Below are 22,535 nucleotides of genomic sequence, written 5' to 3' on the forward strand. Positions count from 1 at the left end.
GGACAAGAGGAGTCAATCTTTTTGTAAAAAGTAGGAGGAAAAAGACAAGGGATCATGAGTAAAATATAATTTATTTTGGGCATGAACATCATTTTTATTGTTTCAAGACGTCCCCACCATGAAAGGAATAGAGGATGCCAAGATTGAATTAAGGCTTTCACAAGTTGAAATATTTTCTGTGTGTTAATATCGATAGTTTCCGAAAGGGACTGAGTGAGTTCAATGCCTAGATATTTTAATTTTTATGAGGCCCAGATCAAGTTATAAGGTTGAACCATAGCAGAATTAGCATAATGATTCAAAGGAAGAGTATCCGTTTTATCCTGATTAAGTTTATATCCTGAGAAGGAGGAGTAAATAGTTATAGTATTGAGAAATTCTTTAATCGAGGTTTCCAGGTTAGACATGTAGAGGAGAATATCATCTGCATAAGCAGAGAGTTTAACTTCAAGAGAATTGCATAGTACGCCAGATATATTTGGGTTCCGTCTAATTTGGATGAGTAAAGGTTCTAGGGCAAGGTTGAACAAATAGGGGAAAGAGGACAACCCTGTCCTATGGAGCTGAAAAGTGGAGGAGAGAGAATTATTCGCTGTTATGCGAGCCGATGGATTAGTATAGAGCACTCTAATCATTTGAAGAAAGGGGGATTGAGCTCCAAACCATTCTAAAATATGAAAAAGATAGTTCCATTCAATTCTATCAAATGCCTTCTCGGCGTCAAGAGATAGGGCTATAACAGGGTCTGGAAAGTTTCTAGCTACATGTGACAGATAGAAGAAGAGTCTAGAATTATCTGCAATGAGTCGACTAGGCATAAAGCCAATTTGATTAGGGTGAATAACTTTATGAATAACCTTTTTAATTCTGTTTGCCAAGATTTTAGCATATATCTTATAGTCTACATTCAGTAGCGATATAGGCCTATAATTCTGTACTTTCAAATGATCTCTGTTAGGATTTGGGATAACAGTAATAATTGCCTCAGTGAAACGGCTCCGTTTGACTAGATCTGAGGAGAAATACCGAAACATTTCTAAAAGATGATGCAACAGTTTGTTTTTGAAAATTTTATAGAATTCCACAGGAAGACCATCAGCACCTGGTGATTTATTTGAATGTAGCTACTTCAATGCAGTAAGACTTTCCTCTGCAGTAATTGTCTGATTCAAAGCAATATTATCCAAAGCAGACCATATTTGGTCGATCTAAATTCAATAAAAAGGAATTCAGAGCGGCCGAATCAGATGAAGATTCAGATCGATATAAGCGCTGATAGTACTCATGAAAGACTTCAAGATTCCAGAATATGAAGTGACAGGAGTATTATTACTATTATGAATCACAGGGATCTGAATTTTACATTGCTTTCTCTTCAAATAGGAAGCTAGCATTTTGCCACTTTTGTTCCCTTCCGCATAATATTTGGCTTCACTTAGGAAAATTTGCATCCCCGCCTGCTTAGACATAAGGCGATTATATTGATATTTAAGTTGACATAAAGTATTATATTGCTGGGGGTTCTTTGTAGTGACATATGTATGTTCCTGATCTAAAATTTGAGTTTCCAAATTTGCTATAGAGGCTTTATCAGATTTGGATTCATGAGAAGCAATAGAAATGAATTCGCCTCTCAGCGAGGCCTTAAAGGCTTCCCAGGTAGTCAGTGGATCGGTATCAGAGATGGCATTAGTGGCAAAAAAATCTTGAATAAATTTCTTAATACGATCCACTATTGTATCATCTTCAAGAAGGGAAAGTTGCATTCTCCATAAAGGGGACCTAAGGGCAGGAGTAGTAGTCCATAGTAGAGTACCAGACACTAACGAGTGATCTGAAATGAGAATTGGGGAAATATAAGTGTTAACGTTTGAGTTGAGGAAGTGATGAGATACAAAAATGTAATCTAAACGTGAGAAACTATTGTGTGGAATGGAGTGATATGTATAATCTCTGTCTGAGGGATGCTGAAGCCTCCATATGTCTAATAATTGTAGATGTGTAATGAGTGAATGAAAGGAAGCATGAGATTTTTGTGGAAACAGTTTAGAATTCGATTGTTTGTCTATGTAAAGATCAAAAGGAAGATTGAAATCACCTGCCATGATAATTGGCAGGGATTCAAATGTCTGGATTGTAGTTAATAAATCAAGAAAAAATTCTGGAGAATCACTATTGGGTGCATAAACATTTATCAGAAGAAATGGAACATTATGAATAGTTATCTGCAATATTATCCATCTGCCATTAGTAACAATAGCTTGACTAATGATTCTAGGTTGTGTAGATTTGGAAAATAATATAGATACCCCTCCTCTTCTACCCATGGAAGGTGAGTCAACCCCGGAGGTAATCCAGTTGCAGGACTTTAGTAGAGAAGAGATGGAGGAAAGATGTGTTTCTTGTAACATTATAATATCAGGTGATTTCTGTTTTAAGTAGATAAGGACCTTTTTTCTCTTAATAGGATTATTAAGCCCATTAACATTCCAGGAGACAATAGTGACAGGCAATTTTTTATCCGAAGGCATATATTCGTATTATAAGAATTAAGAATGGGTTCTGGGGTAAAAAACTATAGGTTATTGTCCCATTAACATATGAGTACTGCCAGGTGCCAAAAAGGAAAAGAACGGTGAAAAGCAAAAACCCAACTACAAAATGCAATCCAAAAGAGAAGGCATGAAGGACCAGAATGGTCCAGCCAACAGAAAGAAGAAAGAAGATTGGTGCCATTAATCAGAGAGTAACAAGGGTGCACAAATCTCCTCTTCCATTGAAGAAAACAGTATGAAAAGGAGCAAGAGAGCACAGAGTAACAATAAACTGAGCATAACATTGAACCATAGACATATCAATCAGCAATCATGTATACAAAAAGAAAGAAATAAAATTCCATACGATGAAGTATAGGAAAAGAAAATATAACAATAGTAACCAGTATTTAAAGCATACCAAAATAAATCATCATATTTGAGTAAAGCAAGCTCTATGAAGAGCTGAAAATTAAAAAGGTGAATAGGCCAAAAATCCAAAAGAAACTAGCACAATCCAAGGCATTCAAATTAAAATGTTATGAATTATACAGAAACAAAAGATCAAAATGAAATAGCTATTTGCATCTCTATAGAAATCCTAGCATTATCTAGGAATATATTCATAGCTACTCATACTACCTCTCCAAAGATGATATTTTAAATTTTTGTGTTTTGTTTTCTGTATTTTTTTTTTTGGCATTCTTTTTTCATTTTTTATTATTTATTTTATATATTATTTTATTATTTTTTTGTGCTTTTTTATGTTTTTTTTTAAATTTATAAATCCCCTGGGATTATTCCCTCATTTTTTTTTTTTTATTACTATAACAGGGATATCGAAAGCAATGTGGGGGAGAGAAACAGTAAGTCTGAAAGTAAGCAAGGGATACATTAAACCATAGTCAAAACAAGTCCCAATTATAGACAAAATAAAGCAGCGATATCGACTAGCAAGAATAAGTCAAATGAACTAAATAAATAATGCATCAGAGAAGGAGAGGCCAGAACAAGCAGAAAACCTGTTCGAGCTCAAAGGTTGACATCCATTCCTCAAAAGAAAGATCAGGCGTGTAGCTGAAGAAAAGCTGAAAATCTTCAAGATGAAGACATGCCCTGTGACTGCAGACCATCCAAAAAGGATTGAAGTTGTTCAGGGGATTCAAAATGCCGAGTTGAGTTGTTAATAGTCATAATCATCCGGGCAGGGTATTGTAACCCATATCTCACGCCCATCGATTTGAGTCTTGCTCTCATGTCCAGAAAGGACTTCCTCTTTCGGGCGGTTGTTTTTGCCAAATCAGGGACAATCAAAAACTTCTTATCTTCAAATTTCAGATCCAATATTGACTTTGCAGCAGTCAGAATTTGTAGGGCCTGAGGATAGCGCAATAATCTCGCTACAATAGGCCTCGGTCGTGTAAACCCCTGCTTCAAGGATGATGGCGTCCTGTGAGCACGCTCGAACTGTAGGGGCAAGTCAGTAGTTAAGTAAAGTAGTTTCGGCAATTGGTCTGTAAGAAATTTGATAAGATCAGACCCTTCAGCACATTCCGCTAGACCAATAATTCTGATGTTATTTCGATGATTGCGGTTACAAAGGTCTTCCAGCTCCAGATCAAGTTTTTTAAAGCGCTGTTGAACCCGTTCTTCAAATTGTGCAGAGGAAAGCGCCGCCATATCTGCTCGAGTTTCCAACGCTTCAACCCGTGTTTTGCAGGCCGCAAAGGAGACAGAAAGTGAATTTATTTCACCTCTCATCTCACAGGTAATGTCATATTGCTTGGTGATCAGGTCTTTTAAAGCGCGAATCTCGTCCAGCACTACATTGGAGGAATCCGGGGTATTCTTACTCGCCGACAGTTTCTCCGGAGTTGGGGGATTATGTTTGGATCTTTTCGATCCTGATGATTGCGCCGATTGTGAATCCGATTTAGTAGATTTATTCGCAGACATCTCAATGAGAGAAAAAGATATTTATATCAACAAAAAGTCAAGTTTAAAACTTGCTCCGTGGCGATGATTTAGAAATCAGTGGAGGAGAGAAGAGATTATGCAGCCACCTTGTTCTCCAGTTCAATATAGAAACATAGAAACATAGAAACATAGAAATAGACGGCAGATAAGGGCCCACGGCCCATCTAGTCTGCCCACCTTAATGCCCCTCCCCTACCTTTGCCCTGTGAATAGATCCCATGTGCCGATCCCATTTGGCCTTAAAATCAGGCACGCTGCTGGCCTTAATCACCTGTAGTGGAAGACTATTCCAGCGATCAACCACTCTTTCAGTGAAAAAGAATTTCCTGGTGTCACCTTGTAGTTTCCCGCCCCTGATTTTCAACGGATGCCCTCTTGTTGTCGTGGGACCCTTGAAAAAGAAGATATCTTCCTCCGCCTCGATGCGGCCCATAAGATACTTGAACGTCTCGATCATGCCCCCTGTACTTTTATTTAATCATTGCCTTTAATTTCTGATTCACCCTCATACTTAAAAGTAAAAATAAATGTGTACTTTTATTTAATCATTAAAAAATACATTTATTTTTACTTTTAAGTATGAGGGTGAATCAGAAATTAAAGGCAATTGTTAATGTGATAACCAGAACAGAGCTAGTGAAATGCAACATATGTACTTTCATTTCCTGGGAGAAAGCCTTGGTGGCAGCACATGTGCTTAGAGCACTTCAAATCTCTAATAGCTAAGTAATCCTGAAATGTAGAGCCTTGATTTTGATTCAAGCATAGAATCTAATCCTTTCCTTTCCCTACTTTCAGCTAGTAATAAAATAATAATGTTTTTTTTTCAAACCCTCTCTTCCTTTACTTTCTTTGGAAGTTTGGTTCTTAACTGCTTGATTCTCTGCTGAATTAAGGACTTTAGTCCAATCCACCCTCCTCATACCCTCTCAAAAGTTTTCTACTGATATATAGACAACCCCCAAATTAAGAATACTTCACAGCCAATTCCCATATCAATCAAATCAGAATGACTTTTATTCAATGCAATCATAGTTGGCCTACAGTTGCAAGGCACACACCATCTAGAGATTTAGGGTCTGCCCTATCTGTCTTCAACTTTCTAATATTAGTGTGGTGCAGTGGTTAGAGCTACAGCCTCCGCACTCTGAGGTTGTGGGTTCAAATCCCGCACTGCTTCTTGTGATCCTAGGCAAGTCACTTAATCCCCTTTGCCCAAGGTACAGAGTGGGAGCCCACTGGGACAGTTAGGAAAAATGCTTGAGTACCTAAATAATTTGTAATCTACATAGAACTGTAGGATATGCAGAATATAAATTGTTTTAAAAAAATTTACTCTCCTACTAGGACAAAGTATTTTGAACAACACTGACAAGGTATCAAAATAGGACTTTTTGGTGATGTAATTGTAGCCTACTTTTCTACTTCCAAAACTGAACATTTGCATAATGGATAAGGCATGATGACTCATTTTGATGGAGTCAAATTTATTTTGCCCTCACCACTGGTTGCTTACTATATAAGGACCTTTGTTTCTTTCATCATTAAGCTAATATCTTTTCCCATTGAGAATTTCATTCATGTACACTTGGTATTTTTTGGATAAAACTGCTTGCCTTGCCAAATGAATATATTTTGGCCGTTTATGTAATCATGTAATGCAAATTTATCTTGATATCTGAAAGATGCAAATGGAACCTAATCAATTAACACTTAATTGGCAATAATTATGAGTTATTACTGCCCTTATGCCCTATTCTAAAAAATGGGCCCTAAAATTTCATAACTTGAAACTCAAAAGAAGACAAATCCATGGGCATGAGTGGATCAGGGCATTCCCAAAATGTAGGCACTACGTTATATAATACTTAAATTTTGCACCATTAGCTGCACCGTTAGTTGCAAGTATTTACCACAGGTTTTGGCAGAAAGAAGTCCTCACACCCAAAGTTGGGCATGAGAATCTATTCAAAGCACTATTCTATAAAAGGTGCAAATATGCTGGTTTAGGCTGGATCTTTCTAGTGTCTAATGTTGGGTGTCATTTACTGAATCTCTTTCAATGTGGGCATGGTTCAGGGTTTTCCATCTTGTTTTTTTATCATTTAAATCTGACCTCGGTGAGTGTGCTCTCCCACATGATCATCTCCTCATAGATCATAAATTCCTTCCCTGGTGGAGCATAAGGGTTATAATTTCCAATAATTTCATTACTCCTTGTACCATCAGGTAGGTAGATTGTGTTTATAATATTATACCCAATGGCAAGATCACCATTCTCATCCAAAAAGATTTCCTCATCTAGAACATTCTTAAAGTGAAGGTTCTTCAGGTAACCATGAAGCTAATAAGAGAAACAATTTTATTAGTGAAGCTAACTTCAGAGTTACATCTCTACCTTCAAAAACGCATATGATCTGCTCTGGTTTTAGTAATATGCTTTCATTTTCAATCAACATTAGTAGGGTGGAACTTATTTGTGAAGTTTGTAAAGATGACCTTTTTACCCCATAATTTTCATTCCATATATGAAAAACATTTCAGGTAAACATCAGTTAAATTGGTGAATATCTACCAGCAGCTCAACAACACTGAAGTCCTGAAAGCATCAAAAAAATCGCAAATGACAGCGATTTCCATTGTAGGTCCATCTTTATAGAACGCATTGCCAGAGGTTTTGAGATTGCGCAGAGAGAAAATGTCATTTATAAAACAGTTGAAGACTCATTTGCTCATTAAAGCTTTTTATTAGTTTTGAAGAAGAATGTAATTTTATAGTTTGTATTGTGCAAACTTTTTATTAGCATTATGCAAGCTTTCATTGTATGTGTTTCAGATTTTGAACAAGATAGGATGCGGTGTAGTCTTATAACACGTCTGAATATTTTTTGACTGTGTTCGTTTTCATTGTAAGGAAAAAAGTAGGAGAAAATGATTAAACCATAAAAAAATGAAAGCATACAGAAATAAATATTATTTTTGGTTTTAATGTAAGTTTTGTTTAATTTTGAATTTTCGATAAATACAATTTTATTTTATGGTTTATTATTGTTTTAATATTTTGAATTACAAGTGTAAGGGAGAACCAAAATTAGTTGGTGCTTAGGTCATCTAAGGGTCTTAATCCGGCCATGTGCATGGCCTTGCATTTCTTAGAATTAAATTTTAGCTACCAAATTCTTCAAGCTTCGCCAGGTCTTTCTTCTTGTTATTCACACCATCCGGCGTGTCTACTCTATTGCAGATTTTAGTTTCATCCATAAAGATGCAATTCTTACCCGATAGTCATTCAACAATATCATTTATCATTAATGAGGCTCTTGTAATAAAGTAAACCAAATAAACTGGAAACTTATAAATAACGCAAGGCTTAAAATATAGAAATTATAAAAGATTTATTATTTATATGGCATTTCTCATTGTTGGATCTTAATCTGCTTTAAATGTCAATGCATAATAATATACCATTACTCCTTTCTTAAAATAAAATTCATCTAACATAGGATATTACCTTCCATGGGAAAAATTCTAAAAATCTCTCACTTTCTCCACCCCACTTGGTGTTATCTGATGTAGAAGTGACCATGTTGTGCAGTGCGTATGCCAGGGCATACACAGCATTGTATACATTATAACTGTCCCCAGAGTTTATGATATCACAATGTATGAGGTAGAAAGATGTTTCATTATTACTGCAGGTTCTTTGGATGCTCTCGGGGCACCGGTCATTACACAGGTCCTTCCACCACATCTCTAAGAATGAATCATTTGGAAACACAACAGGATTCACTTCACGGACAAATTTGTGAAAACTTGGAATATTCTTTTTTGCCACAGAGAAAGCAAAGGCATTTTTCCTATCATTTTGGTATGAGGGAATGTAAAACAATGGTTCAGCTGCAAAGATCCAGATCTTTCCAGATACATCCCAAATAATTGTATGTTTTAGAAAATCTGTGTAGTGTCTATTACAATACAAAATAATCACTTTAGTTGAAGATGTAAGGATAGTATGGTAAATTTCACTCATATTTTGATGCACAATAGAATGTTTGAATGTTTGTATGAATTCAATACAACCTCCATTCTTCTCAATCCCTTCTTTCAGGATCTGCACAGCCCTCAGACTATTTTCATCAATGCATGTAATGATACCGGCCCAGGTCCAGCTAAAATGCTTCAATAATTTGATTATCCCAGCACAGAGATGCAGCTCACTTGGAACAGTATGATAGAAATAAGGAAATTTAACTCTGTCACTCATGTCAAGATTTCCTGAGATGTAACTGATCTGCTGAAAATAACAGGTTGAATTCATCACCACCTTAGTTAGGAAAGGATCACATTTCTTTCGCAAATCAAATATTAAGGGGTCATAATAAAAAAAAGTCTAAAAAGTGGCCTAAATGGGTATTTGGACGATCAAAAAGCCAGATCGTCCAAGTACCCATAATCAAAGCTGGTATATAAAACCAGCTTAGGCCTTTCTCCTTCCTCTAGATGCATAGACAAAGAAAAACTATGGATACAGAAGTTCTGGAGATAATTTACTAAACACTGATATATAAAACCATGAAAATTCAATTAAAAAAGTACAATGCTAAAAAATATTTTGATAAAAATCCAACCAGACCCTACATAGTCGGTGTTTCGGCGAACACGCCTTCTTCAGGGGTCCAATGGTTTGCAAACTCACATATAAAGAATTGGAGGGAACACAGTCTATTGTCTTTAAACATGAGAACAAAGAACACAGCAGACAAGCTTAATTAGTAAAAAAATGCTAAGGGTTGGGCCCATGTGCTTAAGGCCCTGCCCACAGGAGGGGCCTAAGCCTACTGGGCCTATTCCAGTTGGCTCAGGTGTCTCAGGCCCCACCTGTGGGTGGGATTTGAGCCACCTGGGCCAATCAGGCCCTAGGGCCAGCCATTCAACGATGCAAGCAGTGTCTCACTTCTGGTTCACCACACAATTGTTTCCCACGTACACACCTTTATAGGACCCCCAGGGACCCCTGAAGAAGACTTTTTGTCGAAACGCGGACCGTGTTGGGTCCTGTATCCCTAGCGGACTAGGTCCTTTAAGGCTCTTATGTGGATGATTTACTTTTATGTGGATGAAATTATTTTATGTGGATGATTTTAGTGTACCTTTGGAACTTTGATACTTTCAAATAAAGTCCATTTAGGAACATCGTCACTCCACAGAGTTTTTTTTGCTATTCTCCTTCTCAGCCAACAAACACAAGAGAAGCTCCCACTTGCACTTCGTTTCTCCCCCGGTTAGAGGATGCAAACTAAAAAAACACCATGAGCATCTTCTCTCACATCAGGCTGCTCTATGGGGTAAAAACCTAGAACAACTCCTATTGCCCACCACTTATAAGGTATTCAGGAAACGCCTCAAAACTCACCTATTCCTGAAATACCTAGACAGCTGACCCACTTCCCTCCTTCCCCTCTCTTGCCCTTTCTCCCCATTGTTCCCACATCCCTTAAGTTAACTCAACTTGTACGTCAACTCAACTTGTACTCCACTAATCTTCTGTAAACCACATAGAACTTAACGGTATTGCGGTATATAAACTGTTATCATTATTATTATTATTACTCCTGAGCCTATCACCTCTTAACTTCATCTTATGCCCTCTCATTCCAGAGCTTCCTTTCAAATGAAAAAGACTTGATTCATACACATTTATATCATATAGGTGTTTAAATGTCTCAATCATATCTCCCCTCTCCCACCTTTCCTCCAAAGTATAGAGATTGAGATCTTTAATTATGTCCACATACACCTTATGACAAAGACCACATACCATTTTAGTAGCCTTCCTCTGGACTGACTCCATCTTTTTTATATATTTTTGAAGGTGCAGCCTCCAGAATTGTCTCACCAGAGTCTTAAAAAGGGATATCAATACCTCCTTTTTCCTACTGGACATACTTCTCCCTATACACCCTATCATCCTTCTAGCTTTCATATCACATTTTCAACCTGTTTGGTCACTTTGAGATCATCACACAATCACACCCAAGTCCTGCTCTTCTGTCATGCACATAAGTCCTTCACCTCCTAAACTGTACCATTAAATGTACCATTTTGCAGCCCAAATGCATGACCTTGCATTTCTTAGCATTACATTTTAGCTGCACAATTTCAACCCATTTTTCAAGCTTTGCCAGGTCTTTCATCATGTTATTCACACCATCCTGGGTGTCTACTGTATTGCAGATTTTGGTATCATCCCCAAATCTTACCCTACAGCCCTTCAGCAATATCATTCATAAAATGTTAAAAAGAACAGAACCTTGAGGCACACCATTGGAAACATCCCTTTCCTGAGAGTGATCTCCATGATCAATATCCTCTGTCACCTTTCACTCAACCAGCTTTTCTGGAGGACTCCTAAATTATAATTTCTTCACATGCAACATTGCTACTAAGCTTCCTTTCTGATCTGTATAAATAGAAGCTCCTGAAATTACATATGTTAAGGCTAAGCAGGAGCTGTTTTTAGGGCATATAATATAAATTTTTTCAGGCAATGTATTTGTTACTCAGCAAAGGAGAAACATATTTCTTACTTTGAAACCCAAAGTTTTAGCCTTGGAACAACTTTCTTTTTCTTTGTTTTCTCTGTAGATGTGTTTTGCAACATCAGAAGAAAATATTTTATTTTTTTAATCTTTCTCATTTACAGTGTAATGTGGAAAGACATTTTCGATATGACATCTAAATCTGAATTTAGATATTTTATGGAACATACACAAAAATCCAGAAGTGAACATGACCATTTTTAAAACAACAAAGCATCCATCTTTTTGTTTCAACAATGGCCATTTCTCAGATGTCCTTGTCCTCAGTGCATCTCTATAGTTTACTGCACTACCTGCCAGGATACTCCAGGAACTTTTAGGAGAGGTAGGGATCAATGACCACTAGGGGAAAAAAATGGAGTCATGCCTTCATCCCTTCAGTGGTCATCTGGTGAGTGTGAGCACCTTTTTGGAACTTTTTTGTTAGGAAAACAAGTCAAGCCTCAAATATCCAAATTGTGCCTAGACTTACTCTATAATGTTCAATTATTGCAGAAATACATTCAACTCATAGTCTGTCTAATCCCACCAAGACATACTTCTAACACACCCCCTTGAGATTTAGATGCATTGCAGACTAACAGCAATTTGGAAGGTTTGGGGAGAACATAAGAACACAAGAATAGCCTTACTGGGTCAGACCAATGGTCCAGTAGACCATGCTCATGGTGGCCAATCCAGGTCACTAGTACCTGGCCAAAACTCAAGGTGTAGCAATATTCCATGCTACCAATATAGGGCAAGCAGTGGCTTCCCCATGTCTTTCTCTATAACAATCTATGGACTTTTCCTCCAGGAACTTGTTAAACCTTTCTTAAAATCAGCTACGCTATCCACTTATACCACATCCTCTGGCAATGCGTTCTAGAGCTTAACTATTCTATAAGTGAAAAATAATTTCCTCCTATTGGTTTTAAGAGTATTTCCCTGTAACTTCATCGAGTGTCCCCTAGTCTTTGTAATTTTTGAAAAATCGATCCACTTGTACCAGTTCTACTACACTCAGGATTTTGTAGACTTTAATCTTATCTCCCCTCAGCCATCTCTTTTCCAAGATGAAAAGCCCTAACCATTTTTAGTCTTTTCTCATACGAGAGGAGTTAAATATCCTTTACCATCTTGGTCGTTCTTCTTTGAACCTTTTCTAGCACCACTATATCTTTCATGAGATAAGGAGACCAGAAGTGAACACAATATTCCAAATGAGGTTGCACCATGGAGTGATATAGGGGCATTATGACATTCTTAGTCTTGTTAACCATCCCTTTTGTAATAATTCCTAGCATCCTGTTTGTTTTTTGGCTGCCGCGGCACATTACGCAGAAGGTTTCATCGTATTGTCTACAATGATATCCAGAACCTTTTCTTGGGTTTTAACCCCCAAATTGGACCCAAGCATCTGGTAACTATGATTCAGGTTATTCTTCCCAATCTGCATTTGTCCACATTAAATTTCATCTGCCACTTGGACACCCGGTCTTCCAATTTCCCAAGGTCCGCATGCAATTTTTCACAATTGTATGCGTTTTAATAACTTTGAACAGTTTAGCGTCATCTGCAAATTTAATCACCTCACTCGTCGTTCCAATTTCCCAATAATTTATAAATAAGTTAAATAGCACCGGTCCTGGTACAGACCCCTGTGGCACTCCACTGTTTACTCTCCTCCATTGAGAAAAATTTCCATTTAAACCTACCCTCTGTTTTCTATCCGATAACCAATTCCTAATCCACAACTGACTCTAATTTTCTCAGGAGCACTTATGAGGAACTTTATCAAAAGCTTTCTAAAAATCTAGATACACTATATCAACCGGCTCACTTTTATCAACATGTTTATTCACACCTTCAAAGAAGTCAAGCAAATTTGTTAGGCAAGATCTCCCTCGGCTGAACCCATGCTGTCTCCGTCTCATTAAATCATGTTTGTCTATGCGTCCCACAATTTTATTTCTCATAGTCATTTCTAACATTTTACCTGGCACCAAAGTGAGGATTACCAGTCTGTATTTTCACGGATATCCCCTGGAGCCCTTTTTAAAAATTGGCGTAACAGTATCCACCCTACAATCTTTAGGTACAACAGACAATTTTAGCAGCAGGCCAGCAATTTCATGTTTGAGTCCTTTTAGTACCCTGGGATGTAAACTATCAGGTCCTGGCGATTTATCACTTTTTAACTTGTCAATTTGGCTTAGTACAACTTCCAGATTCAACGAGATTTCTTTCAGTTTCTCCACATCAACCTTGAAAATCATTTCCGGTTCAGGTAGATCTCTTACAGCTTCTTCCGTAAAGACAGAAGCAAATAATTCATTCAGTCTTTCCACTATGGCCTTATTCTCCCTGAGCACCCCTTTTACTCCTTGGTCATCCATCTGCAACTTTTTGGATTTTTTCTTTTTTGAAAATCTAGCTCCTTAATGGAACGAGATCAAGGCTCAGATGATAAGGCTCAGAAGTTAAAGGGTAGGTTTACCTCTTAAAATTTAATGTATATTTTTTCTTAAATTGATGACTTTTCACGTCTCTCTATACTTGGACTTGAGACTTTATTTTGGGAATCATTTTATCTCTACTTGTTCTAAGTTAGATTACCTTTTGGAATGTCTTTTCTATGCTGCATTATTTCATGTAGTCTATTTTACAACTTTTGTTTCAAAATCAGAATTTCAATTTTGCAGTTTCTCATTATTAAGTGTGAGTAGTTAATAATTTGGTCTTGTGTTGCTGAACACTAATTTCTCTGAGAAGGGGATGTAGAAGAGGATATGAAGTAAAATTAAGATCTTCCCTGACCTGTGGGTACTGGTATATCCTGGAATGTCTTGAAAACTCACTCGAATGCTCAGCTGGAAGACCTTCAATGACAGCAGCCAATGGGGCAGATGTTTTGCAGCTGTAGTTTGGGATCCCGCTTTCCATTCCAGAAAATATATTTACAGCAGCTCTATACATTAATAATAAATTGTTGTAAGGTTCATAAATGTGGAATCCCAGTGTGAGGTTGGGTAAGAGCTCTGAGATTTCGTTAATCTCTTCCACTGCAGACACAAAAGCCAGGAAGTTGTAATAGTTCAAGGATACAGGACTGAAAGGACAATGAATGACAGATAATATGAAATTAGAATCAATGAATAAGATAGAGAAAAGTGAAATAGGATTAGGATTAGGATAAAGGTTAGAAATAGTACTAGTCACAAGTTTTATATTTGTTTGATAATATGAAAGAAAAGTTTGTGTCAGATATCTTTAACCTCCTATTCCACCATGGGGGTTTTGGTTTTTTTTTTCAAAATCTTCAGCTCATACCTGCCATGTTGTCAGGCCTTAGCAGTAAAAGCATATCCTACCCATATGGATTTAGCTTTGCTCACTGGACTCTAGCACCTCTGTTTTCTACCCATCTATATGCATCTAACCCAACACAGAAACTAACTGCTGAACACTAGGCAGTAGTCAGTAAAGTCTGAAAGTGCTGGTGGAGGTTTGTCACTATTAGTAATAAAATGAGACCAGAACCAAGGTGGAAACACTAGAAACGCTAGAGGAAGTTGATAGTCACCATAGATGAAGATGCATCTCAGACAATAAGAAGACAGAAAAGGCAAAAAAAGAGCAGAAAGAGGAGGAGAAGAAAGCAGAGAAGAGAAAAAAGAAGGTGTAAAAAAGAGAAGTGAGAACAAAGGAATCAATGATGGGGTGTGGTATGAGAAAAAAGGGAAATTAAAGAGTAGGAGAAGGGAGAAAGTAAAGAGGAAAAGTTAGAAGATGAGGTTGGAGAAAAGAGGGGAGGAAGTATCAGAACTGGGAGAAAGGAGACGGGAATAAAAGAGCAAGGAAGCAGAAAGGGATTGACTGGCAGCCATAAACTCATTTGCAGTAGTCCCCCTAAATATCACTCCTTCCTCTACTCACATCACTCCATATTCAGTTTTCTCACAGAAGGATTAGCATCCAAAAATTTACAACTACAGAACCATCTGCATTTTTGAGCTTTGTAAATCTATATATATAAAATTGGAGGTATGTATGTGTGTATGTATGTGTGTGTGTATGTGCCGCGATCACGCAAAAACGGCTTGACCGATTTGAACGAAACTTGGTATGCAGATCCCTCACTACCTGGGGTGATATGTTTGTAGCTCCACCTGCACATGTGGGCGGAGCTACAAACAGAAAATCAGATTTCACCCATTCATGTCAATGGAAAAAATGTAAAAAGCTGCCATTCTCACAGTAATTCCAACTATAAAACACTTTCTATGACACTATAACCACTAGGAACATCGTTTCTATTCTACCACGGACACCATACATATAGAGTTTGTATGTTCTAACTGTGTTTGTAACTGTTTCCTTCATGCACCCCAGTTCATAATGTTATTACATTACATGAGTACTCACATATGCTGAACTAGGAACACAGGTTCCATTCTGAACCGGGAAAAACTGCATGGAGTTTCTTTTCAACCTGAGTTTCCACATATTGAGTTGTTTAAATCAACACTGAAACTTTTGGATGCCACTTATTCCAACAGATCTTCCTTTTCAGTTTAAGAGATTGCAAATTCCAGTGAGACTTGCATTCTCTATCACAATCAACAAATCACAGGGACAGACTATTACATACTGTGGAGTGGATTTAAGATCCCCCTGTTTTTCCCATGGACAACTCTATGTTGCTTGATCAAGGGTGGGTTCACCCAAGAATTTATATGTTCTTGCTCCTGGAGGTGAAACTAAAAATGTTGTTTATAATCAAGTTTTGTGTTTGTTGTATTGAATTCATTTTGTCAAATATTTCACATTATAATTTGAATATTGTACTTTTTATAAAGCTGTAAAAAAATAATTTCATTCACCACTATAAAGTATCTTTATTTGAATCCATTTACAGTGTTATTGCTATAATTAAATACCCGTGCAACGCCGGGGCATCAGCTAGTACATTTATGAAAGTTAGCCAGCCTCTGCAGAAAGCTTTGCATTCTCTACCTCAACTGAAAGGTGATTTAAATTCAGAATTAATTATCTGATGCAGAAAGTTAGAAAATGGAATTTTCTTTGTCTGTCCCATCTAGAAAAATAACAACTGAGAGAAAGGGAGACACACTCCTGATGCTATAATCGGTAGTGTACACTGTTTTTCTTTCATTGCACACTTTTAATACAATTGTAGTTTTCATACCATTAATTTATGGCATGGGAAGTTCTTTTCTATTCATGCATTAGAATGATGTAAGCTGGAGCTCAGAGCGTCACTGTAACACATTTTAGTACATCTGCAACTTAACGGTGAAGGGTATGCATGGATAGCCAGTGAAATCTACAATCACAAAATTCCCCTAGTCCTATAACTTTAACAGCTAAATGTAAGCACTTCACTCAGAGTGATTTAAATGGACTCAAGAAGCTCATGCCCACTTAGGCCTCCTTTTATTAAACTGCGTTAGCAGTTTTTAGCACGGGCTGCTGAGCTGAATGCCTCGCACTGCTCACGACATTCATAGGAACTCTATGAGTATCAGGAGCAGCGCAGATTCAGCGCTGCTTTCTGTGCTAAAAACTTCCATCGCAGTTTAATAAAAGGGGATACTAACTTGTTTAGGGCCATTCATCCACCAATATTCTTCAGCACTTATCTGGGCAATGCCACTAAATATCAGCATTTACCAGCCATCACAAAAGTGGGCAGGTCAGGGGAAGTACAAGGAGTGTCAACAACCTATTCTATGTCATTACATGTAACTATCAAATGAAAGTCAGCAGAACCCAAACACACACACACACACACACACACGCACACACGCACACACACACACACACACACGCACACACACACACACACACACACACACACACACACATATATATATATATACCGTATTTTCGCGGATATAACGCGCACCATTGTAAAACGCGCACAGGGGTATAGCGCGCAGAAATCACGATGATATGTACAAAAACTTTTCTATACCGCGCTCAGGCATATAACGCGCATGCTGCCCGACTCTCCTCTGGCCACCCCGACTCTCCTTTCGCTCTCCCCGACTCTCATCTGGTTGCCCCGACTCACCCTGACTTTCGGTGCACTGCCCCGACTCTCCTCTGGTTGCCCCGACTCACCGTTCACCCGCCCTGACTTTCGGTGCACTGCCCCGCCTCTCCGTGCCTGTCCCCCTTGAAGTCCTGTCCCCCCTTGAAGGTCTGCCTGTCCCCCCTTGAAGTCCTGTCCCCATCCTGAAAGCCTGATGCCCCCCCTCGACGTCCGATTCTTCTCCCCCCCTCGGCAGGACCACTCGCACCCCCACCCCGAAGGACCGCCGACTCCCCGACAATATTGGGCCAGGAGGGAGCCCAAATCCTCCTGGCCACGGCGACCCCCTAACCCCACCCCGCACTACATTACGGGCAGGAGGGATCCCAGGCCCTCCTGCCCTCGACGCAAACCCCCTCCCCCCAACGACCGCCCCCCCCAAGAACCTCCGCCCGTCCCCCAGCCGACCCGCGACCCCCCTGGCCGACCCCCACGACACCCCCACCCGCCTTCCCCGTACTTTGTGTAGTTGGGCCAGAAGGGAGCCCAAACCCTCCTGGCCACGGCGACCCCCTAACCCCACCCCGCACTACATTACGGGCAGGAGGGATCCCAGGCCCTCCTGCCCTCGACGCAAACCCCCCTCCCTCCAACGACCACCCCCCCCCAAGAACCTCCGACCGACCCGCGACCCCCCTGGCCGACCCCCCCACCCCCCTTCCCCGTACCTTTGGAAGTTGGCCGGACAGACGGGAGCCAAACCCGCCTGTCCGGCAGGCAGCCAACGAAGGAATGAGGCCGGATTGGCCCATCCCGTCCTAAAGCTCCGCCTACTGGTGGGGCCTAAGGCGCGTGGGCCAATCAGAATAGGCCCTGGAGCCTTAGGTCCCACCTGGGGGCGCGGCCTGAGACACATGGTCGGGTTTGGCCCATGTGCCTCAGGCCGCGCCCCCAGGTGGGACCTAAGGCTCCAGGGCCTATTCTGATTGGCCCACGCGCCTTAGGCCCCACCAGTAGGCGGAGCTTTAGGACGGGATGGGCCAATCCGGCCTCATTCCTTCGTTGGCTGCCTGCCGGACAGGCGGGTTTGGCTCCCGTCTGTCCGGCCAACTTCCAAAGGTACGGGGAAGGGGGGTGGGGGGGTCGGCCAGGGGGGTCGCGGGTCGGTCGGAGGTTCTTGGGGGGGGGCGGTCGTTGGAGGGAGGGGGGTTTGCGTCGAGGGCAGGAGGGCCTGGGATCCCTCCTGCCCGTAATGTAGTGCGGGGTGGGGTTAGGGGGTCGCCGTGGCCAGGAGGGTTTGGGCTCCCTTCTGGCCCAACTACACAAAGTACGGGGAAGGCGGGTGGGGGTGTCGTGGGGGTCGGCCAGGGGGGTCGCGGGTCGGCTGGGGGACGGGCGGAGGTTCTTGGGGGGGGCGGTCGTTGGGGGGAGGGGGTTTGCGTCGAGGGCAGGAGGGCCTGGGATCCCTCCTGCCCGTAATGTAGTGCGGGGTGGGGTTAGGGGGTCGCCGTGGCCAGGAGGGTTTGGGCTCCCTCCTGGCCCGATATTGTTGGGGAGTCGGCGGTCCTTCGGGGTGAGGGTGCGAGTGGTCCTGCCGGGGGGGGGGGATGTATCGGACGTCGGGGAGTCGGCCGGGCAAGAGGGCTTGGGCTCCCTCTTGCTCCGATCGTGGATGCGGGTGCGGGTGGGAGCGCGTGCGAGCGGTCGTTCGGGGTGGGGGTGCGAGCGGTCCTGCTGGGGGGGTGAATCGGGCGTCGGGCGGGGTGGGAACTATGTTTAAAAACTTTTGTATACCGCGCTCAGGCATATAACGCGCGAGGGGTATGCGCGGTACGTAAAATCACGTATAACGCGCGCGTTATATCCGCGAAAATACGGTATATATTATCATTCACTGAGAAAGATATGATTGAAGTCTACAAAATCCTGAGTGGAGTAGAAAGGGTACAAGTGGATCGATTTTCCACTCCATCAAAAATGACAAAGACTAGGATACTCGATGAAGTCACAGAGAAATACTTTTAAAACCAAAAGGAGAAACTTTTTTTTCACTCAGAGAATAGTTAAGCTCTGGAATGCATTGCCAGAGATTGTGGTAAGAGCGGATAGCATAGCTGCTTTTAAGAAAAGTTTGGACAAGTTCCTGGAAGAAAAGTCCATAGCCTGTTATTGAGAAAGACATGGGATAAGCCACTGCTTGATCTGGATTGGTAGCATGGAATGTTGTTACTCCTTGGGTTTTGGCCAGGTACTAGTGACCTGGATTGGCCACCGTGAGAACGGGCTACTGGGCATGATGGACCATTGGTCTGACCCAGTAAGGCTATTTTTATATTCTAATTGTGCACACTGTCGAAATGATGTGTATGATATCCTTATAGTGGAACCACCATGTATGTATAAACCAATCTAAATATATGCAAACTAGTATACATTTGTAAACTTAGAAAAAGAGTTTGCCCTCTTTATGTAATAATGAGCCATTTTTCCACATATTCCAGAGTTCACTCTGTTATCAGAAACTGACAACATAACCAGAAAAATAAAACAGTATAATACTTAATTCCACAGGCAGTGCCTCCAGCAGCACTCTTCATTTCATCGGAGGAGGCAGCCCCCCCAGCAGACCCGGCGTCCAGCGCTACGAGATGGGTCCTTGGTGGCTCTTTAAAAATCAAGGGAAGCCACGGTAAGCAGCCTGCGGTCATATGTCCAAGGGGTCTGGCCAAAGGGGCAGGACACGCCCCTTTTGAGCCCCTTCAGAGCCCGTGAGGAGCCAGGAATGGATTATTATCAATTCCTTTCACCATGGGCAAAAGAAAGGCGAAAATCTATCTATTAGCCTCAGGTTTGGGCCCAAAGGATCGGCACCTTATAACATAGTAACATAGTAGATGATGGCAGATAAAGACCCAAATGGTCCATCCAGTCTACCCAACCTGATTCAATTTAGATTTTTTAAATTTTTTCTTCTTAGCTATTTCTGGGCAAGAATCCAAAGCTTTACCCGGTACTGTGCTTGGGTTCCAACTGCCGAAATCTCTGTTAAGACTTACTTACACCCTCCCAGCTATTGAAACCCTCCCCAGCCCATCCTCCACCAAATGGCCATATACAGACACAGACCGTGCAAGTCTGCCCAGTACTGGCCTTAGTTCAATATTTAATATTATTTCTGATTCTAAATTCTCTGTGTTCATCCCATGCTTCTTTGAACTCAGTCACAGTTTTACTCTCCACCACCTCTCTTGGGAGCGCATTCCAGGCATCCACTACCCTCTCCGTAATGTAGAATTTCCTAACATTGCTCTTGAATCTACCACCCCTCAACCTCAAATTATGTCCTCTGGTTTTAACATTTTCCTTTCTCTGGAAAAGATTTTGTTCTACATTAAAACCCATTCAAGTATTTGAACGTCTGAATCATAATTCCCCTGTCTCTCCTTTCCTCTAAGGTATACATATTCAGGGTTTCCAGTCTCTCCTCATATGTCTTCTGGCGCAAGCCTGCTATCATTTTCGTCGCCCTCCTCTGGACCGCCTCAAGTCTTCTTATGTCCTTCGCCAGATACGCTCTCCAAAACTGAACACAACACTCTAAGTGGAGCCTTACCAATGACCTGTACAGGGTGTGACAGGGAAGCCCCTGTCCCAGCCAAAAGAACCACGAACCCCAGCATGCATCCTGCCCTGTTCCAGGAAAAGCCGGCATGGAGCCGGGACAGCCGGCACAGCCCGGAAGGGTAGAGCAAAGACAGGTGATAGCTCAGCCTAAGAGTCAGAGGGGGAGGGCACTAGAACCTAATCATTCCCCCTATTACTCCTTTCCTCCCTCTCTGAAACCCAAAACCAATCCAGGAGGGGGTGGAGTTAAGCCCCTGGGTGTGCCTGTGAAAAAACCTCAAATACAAACTAGAGAGAAGCAGCAAGGAGGCTCAGCTTTGGCTAAACCCAATCAACCTTCAACCAGGAAGGATTGCAGCTACTACGGCGTGCCTGAGCCCCAGCCTAGAACTTTGTCCCAGAGGCAGCCCAGCAGGAGGGAGATTGGAAACCCTGGGAGGTATCTTGCCTGGCCGGACAAACCCTGGGAGGGTGATCCAAGAGAGGTGCAAGGCAGAGGTCAGGTTAACAAGGAGCCAACCCACAGGCAAGGAGGGAGCTGGGAGGAACAGCCTGAGGTTACCGGGTGGAGAGACAGCCGGTGCTACGGGGTTAATGACTGAGAAATGAACAGTCTTACTGGAGAGAGTGAACCTGGGGAAGATATGGATGTAGGAGAGAGTGGGATATAGTAGGGAATGCTAACTCTCCCAGAAATCCAGTCCAGGTTAATTAAAACCTTGAAGACAAGCAGGCCTGGAAACAGGGCAGAGATAGTCCTGTCCAATTCTGGAAAGTCACTATAAGAAACTTTAAATAGCCTTAAAGTCACTATAAGAAACTTTAAGTAGCCTTAAAGTCACTATAAAAAACTTTAAGTGGCCTCACCTCCAGAGGACTTGTAAAAGGAAAGTAATTGATTTTGTTTTTCTCTGGGGACGACTTCCAGTGACTGAAGCATATGACGGGGCACTTGGAATCCCAAACCTTTTTGTTTTTCTCTTTTTGGTTTTGTGTGAGCTTGCTCTGATTATTGAACCTGGAAGCTCCAGGCAGGACACAAGGACTTGCGCATATACTTGGCTCTGGAGAGTGTGCAAAAGTAACTACCTGTTCTCAGTTGGTTTTTTTTGTCTTTGAAAACTTTAATAAAGCTGAATCCAGTTCCTAGACAATCCGACTTCCAGGTTTGTCATTTATCCAGCCACATAAAAGGCGCTACAATAAATCTGCCTGTGGTCAGAGCCTGGCCTTCCACCTACTCGGGGACGGTCCCGGCCACAAGGGGTATCAACACCTTCTTCTTTCTACTGACTATGCCTCTCTTTATACAGCCCAGCATCCTTCTGGCAGCAGCCACTGCCTTGTCACACTGTTTTTTCGCCTTTAGATCTTCGGACACTATCACCCCGAGGTCCCTCTCCCCGTCCGTGCATATCAGCTTCTCTCCTCCCAGCATATAGGGTTCCTTCCTATTATTAATCCCCAAATGCATTACTCTGCATTTCTTTGCATTGAATTTTAGTTGCCAGGCATTAGACCATTCCTCTAACTTTTGCAGATCCTTTTTCATATTTTCCACTCCTTCTTCGGTGTCTACTCTGTTACAAATCTTGGTATCATCTGCAAAAGGCACACTTTTCCTTTTAACCCTACAGCAATGTCACTCACAAACATATTGAACAGGATTGGCCCCAGCACCAAACCCTGATGGATTCCACTACTCACCTTTCCTTCCTCCGAGCGACTTCCATTAACCACCACCCTCTGGCGTCTGTTTGA

At 41.3% G+C, this 22,535-nt stretch overlaps 1 pseudogene; it reads right to left on the reverse strand.

Moving 5' to 3' along the window:
• LOC117346288 overlaps positions 1-22,535 on the reverse strand; it is a 51,183-nt pseudogene that overhangs the window by 22,957 nt on the left and 5,691 nt on the right.

The sequence above is a fragment of the Geotrypetes seraphini genome, chromosome 12 (genome assembly GCF_902459505.1).
Source record: "Geotrypetes seraphini chromosome 12, aGeoSer1.1, whole genome shotgun sequence".
Classification (NCBI taxonomy): domain Eukaryota; kingdom Metazoa; phylum Chordata; class Amphibia; order Gymnophiona; family Dermophiidae; genus Geotrypetes; species Geotrypetes seraphini.